This window comes from Ostrea edulis, chromosome 8 (genome assembly GCF_947568905.1).
Source record: "Ostrea edulis chromosome 8, xbOstEdul1.1, whole genome shotgun sequence".
NCBI classification, from domain to species: Eukaryota; Metazoa; Mollusca; class Bivalvia; order Ostreida; family Ostreidae; genus Ostrea; species Ostrea edulis.
The window spans coordinates 47,084,839-47,093,166 of record NC_079171.1 but is presented as its reverse complement, the minus strand read 5'-3'; positions in this window follow the sequence as shown (position 1 = coordinate 47,093,166).

Below are 8,328 nucleotides of genomic sequence, written 5' to 3'. Positions count from 1 at the left end.
GTTTTGCGATATCAATATTATTTAAAGTTAATTCGATGTTTTTTTTTTAAAATCCACATTTAATTTACACCACTTCTGGCATATATAGTCGAACAGTAAGTTTGAAGTTTCTCCTTCACAGCTGTTAATATTTTCGTAAGGAGCAAAGATAAGGGCTTTCTAGAGCACTTACTGAATCCAGCAATGTATCTTTGTTTGTAGGGGTTTCTATGTAGTTTTGGAGTCCAGTATAGGTACGGTAACACATATCCATTCGACCCATTGCTATTAAATGTGTCTAAAGCGGACGCAGGGTTTTGAAGAATTTCATCTTCTGAAAGTGCGCTTAGAGTATAAGTACGATTACCAAAAGTTGAATTAATGCCAAGTTCGTTTAAAATGCAAGTGTAATAATGAGCCTTACAAAGGCAATGTTGTTGAAAGCTTTGTCAGTTGCATTACAAGAATTCAAATTCAAGATATCAGTTTGTGAAGTTCTGAATACCAGAATGTGAGAATATGACATGGAAACATTGTGCATAAGGAAATGATCTAGCTTGTGATACAACGTACATATATAATGTAATTTATTGACAACTTGAACAGCCATGCATACTTTACGAAAATCAATTGAATGTTCCCTTTAAACACAAAATCATCGATGACTAATCCTTAATATAATACGATACTGGTGTGCAATATGGGTCCGGTTTCATTTCTATATCAAACTACGTAGAATCAGTTTCATTACTTTGTAAGAAAACGATTTAATCTGTTGACGATCCTACCGTATTCATAAGCATTTCTAAGGTTTTTAACTTATCACAAACTTGTGTAGTTGTGATTGAGTATGAATTTCTCCTCAGAAAGGGATTGTTTAATGTTTAACCGGTCTCTTATCAAATACTATTCTTTCCCAGTTTGCTGTGATGGTACTTAGTGAAATTATTAGGTGCAAATAAGATTAAAACTTATCATCCTTCCAATTCACACTGTTAAAGCGCTAAGCATATATGTATATTTTTGGTACTTCACCAACAGCTGGTAACATTTAATTATGATAGAAAAGTATCGTACCGGGGGTAGGTACGTCAAACAAACACATTACTTTTTTCATACGTCAGATGGATGAAATAAGGTAGAATAAGTATCTGGGTATTTAAAGTTACACCAAGTATATTTTTCTATTTTGTGTTAATAATATCAAGTGTGAATGGAAGTGAAAATGTAACATGATAATAAAAAAAGAAAAACAAAAACAAAAACATATGATATGTACAAGTATTTTGACAATTTTGTTTTAGTACGCTGAAACATTTTATCTTTTCGTTTAGAGGGACCTTGAAACTTTGGTTCCTATATGTGATACTTTAATTAAGTTATGGTAAAAATGTGATAATTTGGATTAATATGAAAACCTGTGATAGTTTGTTTTATTGTGTATGGATGTAGTACTATTACTCTGGTTGTTATAGTATGCTATAAACTTTGATATTTTTTTTATTATGGATAAACTGCTGTTATTGTGGTTTGCTACAAACATAAATAACACGTTGCATCAGTCTGCTGTGGTAAAACATTTATTGTTTATATATAATTCTATATTTCAAGTTACTAGAATAAGACAGTAAGACAACAGGTGCGTCTATTTATCATGTCGGAAATATTGATGCGATATAAAACAATACGAAACGTGAATGATAATCATGGAACCTAGATCATTTATGATATATATACATGTATATATATATATTATTCAATAAAAAAGCAGGAAAATATACAGTTCCAAAATATATCAATAAAAAAGCAGGAAAATATACAGTTCAATAAAACAGCAGGAAAATATACAGTTCAATAAAAAAGCAGGAAAATATACAGTCAATAAAAAAGCAGGAAAATATACAGTTCATTAAAATGCAGGAAAATATACGTTCAATAAAAAAACAAAATATACAGTTCAATAAAAAAGCAGGAAAATATACAGCTCGATAAAAAAGCAGGAAAATATACAGTTCAATAAAAAAGCAGGCAAATATACAGGTATATACAAATATTATTTTGACTGTGTGATATCAACTCTTTCTATTTGGATTATATATATATATATATATATATATATATATATATATATATTGGCATACGCAGTAGAACATTTAAACTTTGATTTACTATAGGTTAAATTATTTCGATTTGTAGTAAAATATTTGCTATTTTAATCAATCACGGTGACTTTTGGTTTGATATAATTGACCCCTGGGTCAAGGCCTCTGCTTGTGGACTGTTAGTCCCCGATGGTCTCTACAGCCCAGTAGCTAAGTACTTCGTTACTAGCCTGAAAATACGGATGTATATTTAATTGCTGTTATAAAATTTAGAAATTAATTTCAAAAGGATTATCTTCCTCATGCATAGCTCTTATCCTTGGACGAATTTGGCTCTACTTTCTTGGCACGCTGTTTTTAGCTCTATTTAGCTCTAAAACTTCATAGTTATTTATTATTTCGGATTTCAAAGATTTCGGTTGAGCATCACTGAAGAGACATTATTTGTCGAAATGCGCATCTGGTGCATCAAAATTGGTACCGTATAAGTTTTACATAATAAAAACTCGGATTATGTAAAGTACATACTTCTATTTGCTACAAGAATATTTGTCCGAAATTTTTATCGAAATGGAATTAAACAAGTTGAATTTATATTTATGTACTGCGTCACCTACCTTTCTCAAGATTAACACCATAGGTGCACATGTCCAGAAGGAGAATGAAGAGCTTAACCAATAACACATAGTAACATAGTATAATGAGTTGCAGTTGAATGGAGTACACATTTAAATACCCCTTCTCATTCGCTATGAAAATCGCATTACATTTGCACAGTCCTCTGGGTTGTATCATGAGAGTAGTAAATCACGCGCACGTAAATTACACACACACGTCATATATATATATAAAGCACAGAAAATTTCACTTTTATGTGGATACCCACTTCCACCCCTACCCGGGGTTGAACTCACGACCTGCGGAACCAAATCTCCTATCAGCATGTAACCAGCGCGCTAGACCGCTCGACCATCTAGGAAAATCAAAAAACTTGCTTTCGATGACGATGGAATTCTCGCCACGGCTGTCACACGCTACACGGTCATTGAGAATGGAAATGGGATACAATTATTTAACGTACATTTAAGATGATTGTACATGATATACATTGTTTTCGGAATATTTCATATAAAGCACAGAAATATCAATGAACTCTTAAATAATGACAAACAACTTGCTTTTTTCAGTCGTGTAGAATATATATATATATATATATATATATATATATATATATATATATATATATATATATATGGATACCCATATATATATATATATATACATACCTATTATAAGACTTCAGCCGACGCAAAATATTTATCGACCACCGTTAGGTAGACGTATAAATTAGGCAGACGTTTTTAAGTCTGCCCAATTTTCTACTTGTAAAATGAAATTATGTATTTAACTTTTGAGTAAAATGTGTTTTCTTTCCTTAAATTTAGAATCTAAACTTTACATTTCGGGCAAAAAGATTTCATTTTATTCATAAAAGTGTAAATTCTAGAGTTGTTAAAAACTAGCGTGTATTATTTTGGCAATATACGTTTCACGACTTGTGTAGACATTTTTCAAATGGGCATCACAAACGAAAGCGGAAATATATTTAAATTTCGTTTGATTTTTTCCTTATTCTGAACCACTAAGTGTCAGATTATCTAGATTAATATTTTTAAAGATGGTATTTAAAAAATTTTAATTTTCCAACACCGTGATTTTTTTGTTGCGTTCTGTTTTGCTGTCATGTTACGGAAATGAACTTCGGGAACCTTCGGAGACACCCGGAAAGGATCCAGCGTCTGCGAAGATGTTGTCACGTGTAAGTAAATTTTTCTTATTTTGGTTTCAAAAATGATTTCAAGGCACATTTCTCGCAAAGTATATATTGTTAGGTTTTAGGCTATTACAATTTCCCCTACGAGTACGAGTAACCGCGTTGGTTTTCTTCACTGGGCAGCGAAAGAAGGGTCTACCGTCTCCGAGTCTCGATCTCGTCACGCCATGACACACGACTAGGACAATATTTGTCGCGTCGTTTACTATGGTTTAGCATTGTTATAAAGGTTTTCTAGGATATAGAGAATCCCAAAAATGTGTTGTCATTATGCCCTGCACTTAGCGACACAATGCAGGAGACGCCGTGCAGTTTGCAATGCAATGTGCATTGTCCTTATTTTGATTGTGTACGTATTGCACCACAGGAACCGGTAGTTTTGTCTGCAATAATTGTAGGGTCTATATTATACCACCCCATTATGTTCCCTACTATTATTACTACAGACTAAATGACTGGTCCCTGTCAAAGGCGCATCTTTCAAAGATATTGCACTATTGTAAACAATGGAGGAAATTCGAAAGGTATAACTACATGTATTTCTCACCAATTTATGTTGTCCCTTTTTACGTTTTTCATTTTCATGTTTTAGGAATCTTAGCTAAATGTGTCATTACCACATAATACTAATTTATCCACGTTTTAAAAATATCTTGTCCCACAGGGCTTGAAGCTAACTTTTTATGTCACCAGTCCAGTCGGACTGATGGGGTATAATTTCAACCAGTCCGCAGAAAATTTTACCAGTCCAACAGTGTTTTCCACAAATAATTAAACATATTTCATTAATGTTATTAAAATGAAATTAAACTCAATATGTCTCAGATAATATTGTAACACTTAAATGTGGGATTTATATTTATGAATCAGATTCGTCTGATATCTACAGATCAAAGCATGCCAAATGTGTGTATAAAATTTCATAAGTAATTTATATTTTCCAAAATGATGCTTTAGAAAATTAACCAGTCCCATCGGACTGACTAGAACAAATGTCAGTCAGTCCGCCAGACTTTTAACCAGTCACAGACTGGCGGGCATATGTTAATTTCGAGCCCTGGTCCCACTGATTCAATATTGAATTGCCTATATGGTTCCTGTGACTGCATATGCTTTTCTATAACTTTCTACTAAGATATTAAGTTCTTGATAATTTCTTCTGTGGAAAAATTGTTTAATTTTGGGACATAAAAAGTGATGTACCTCTTGCCAAACGTGCCAATTACATGACATCTGTCATGTTTTTCATAATTCTTGTGGAAAACCAGGTTAGAGTAGGTCCTCAGTACCCCTTGCTTGTCGTAAGAGTTGACTAAATGGGTCCTTCAGACAAGTCCGCAAAAACAGAGGCCCCGTGTCACAGCATGTGTGGCACGTTAAAGCTCAAAGGGCGTAAGCACCAAGCATAGGCCTTTAAATACTGCAGCCCTTTACCGCAATGGTGATGCATGTCTCCATATGAGTGGAAAATTCTTGAGGGGGGCATTAAACATATACAATTAATCTTCAAGGAGTAGGAGTAATTATTGCTCTTAGAGATTTATAAAAGAAAACAAATCATGTAATAAGAATTTATGACATTTTTTTTTCTGCATCCAAAATGAATGCATGTTATGATGTACACATATTTTTTATTGTTTTAGAGGAGGAAAGTGTCGATTGGGTTAAGGCTGATCTGTACAAAAGTGGCTTTTCTGTTGGACACATTTCTAAATACAATGGTAAGCATATTGAGTTCCTATAATTGATAATAGATAGTCAATTATTAAAATATACCATTCTGATTTATTTTAACACTGGGTACATGCATGGGTTTTTAGTGAATGATATAATGAATTATATATTTATTCTAGAGTGATACAAAATGCAATCAAAACATGACCTATAATAATCTATCTATTGATTATATTATGGATATCATGAACTATTTAGTATTGTTATAATAAATTACCTAGATTTAGAAAGAAGTAAAGTGTACAAATATGGGTTGCATTAAAATGCACTCTAAATCCAGTGGATATGTAGGCTTAATTAGACTAGAGTTCTAAGGGTTTAATGGTCCACTGATTTGTTTATTTTATCTACTTTAAATCCCTGTTGAACTAGAAAGGTTTTCAAATATTTGAAACGATGTCACGATGGGTTTTTTTGTGTGTGCCTTTTAACTTTCTTGTAAACATGGTAAAATGAACTGTCATATACTGTAAGGGTCGACCTGTGATCATTTACATTTTGATTAATCATATAATGTCGATTTGAAACAAATTGCAGAAGAAATATGAATTAGCATCTCAAATTACATTAGGAACATCCTGAGGTATAGGTATGTGCATGTAACCATCATAAAATCATTGTGTCCATGACTGTTCAAAATCTGCCTTTAAAAAATTCCATGTGCAATCTTTGAAATATTGGATCAGATAACTGATGCTATCACAATCATAAGAAATGATGAACTGTTTTAATTTTTTCTTGTTATAATTAAAATTCAAAGAAATTTTATCTGTTTTTAAAGATTTTCTTTTCATGAATTATATGGATTCATTTTTAAAATAAGGCACATTTCATTTCTTATTTGCTATACTATTTCTTGAAGCTTATTATTGTTTACATATTATGTTGGATAAACATAGTGAAGGAAAGTAGAAAGATTTCAGCAACATTTGAATAAAAACTGTAGGAGTAGATAAGAATGTTTAAAAAAGATCTTCCATAATTTGTGATTGGTTTTTATCCAACAAGTTGTTTGTTTTTATTTTTTGACCTTGTGAAGGCTTCAGGATAGAAAACACATGTACAATATCCAGCAGCAGTCAATCGGGCTGCTCACCGATGGCCTGATAGCCCAGTTGGTAAAGGGCGATAACTCCTATCCTGGCATTCCTCTACTGTATGTCTTATACAAAGATTCCCCTAATATCAACTATCAGTTTATACATACCATATGTGTCCTATTGAGCACCCCGGGTGCTTAGAAAATTGAAGGGGGGGGGGGGGTATTTAGTACTCTATGCTGAAATATTCCCATTAAATATACACATAAATTTTATTTCATTTTTTTAACACTAATAATTAATCCATTCTTGTCTATATTAAAATATACAGTAGTAGCTATTACTTTCAATTTCACTTGGTACCGTTTGTGTCAAAGACTAATACCACGTACGATTTACTAAACTTTCGGTTTCACTTTCGCAGCACAACTATGGCCGAGTATGAATATAGTTATGGGATTTCGTGTTTACAGGGATATCTATAATCTGGGATCCATTCCAGGGAGAAACTCTTGAAAAAAAATAGAAATCAACAATCCTATGCATAACTATGCGATTGCTGTTGTAAAGGACAGTGCAGTAGTTGGACACATGCCTCGAAAAATAAGTAAAGTTGTAACATTCTTTTTAACAACATGGGGGGGGGGGGGGGGGGGCTTTGAAATGCATTGTAAAGGGGAAACTATCATTACTCCTAAGATACCGGTATTGGTGAACTAGAGATACCATGTATTATGAAATTCAGTGCGGAACAAAGAGATTGCTAGAAAGATTAAAAACTCTGTTATCAAAAAGGTGAGTAGTACTGTATTTCAAAGGAGGGGGGGGGGGGGCGCTTAATTTTTGAGAGTTGAAAAAAGACCCTGGGGTGTTTTTAGGGGTAGGGGCACTCAATAGGTCAAATATTTATAAATAAACTGTTTTTCTATACTGTTGACATTAAAAATTTGTCATTTTAATACATTTTTCTCATGTTTTATTACTCTGCTTTACGAAAATGTGTGGTTTTCTGATGTTGACCTATACTTCTGTTCTTATATGTTTGACATCTTAAAAAAGGTGGCAACATATACATTTGCTTTGGTTATTAATAAAATCGAACTATACCGAGTGGAAATTAATACAGTGTTTCCAATTTCAACCATTAGTATTTAGTATTGATGAGTCGCATTAGGGTAGAGCTACCTTGAATCTGCATAAATGGTATTAAACATGCAGTATGCAGGTATACATTCCACTGATTTCTTGTTCAGTGTTCAGGTTGTGATTGCTGACTTTATGTTTTCCTAGTGTGTGTTTTACATAAAATCTTGTCTAAAGTATGCATGTACTTGCAGAAAAATTAATTTAAAACAACCCGTTTTTATAATAGTTAACAAACACACACATGTACATAGCCGGGCCTCCAAAAATGGAAAATGCAGATGCTTGGATATGTTTTGGTAGATGATTGAAATGGAATTCAAAAATAAAATGTTGATAAATAAAAAAAAAATATTGGCTGAGAAAAAGTGACAATGTTGAAAGTACTAAGGGCACAAACAGCATATGTGTACATGTGTGTGTACAAATGTATACTGTCCTCCTAAGAGGGGTAACATATATACATGTAAATTAAAATGGAGAATATGACATGGAG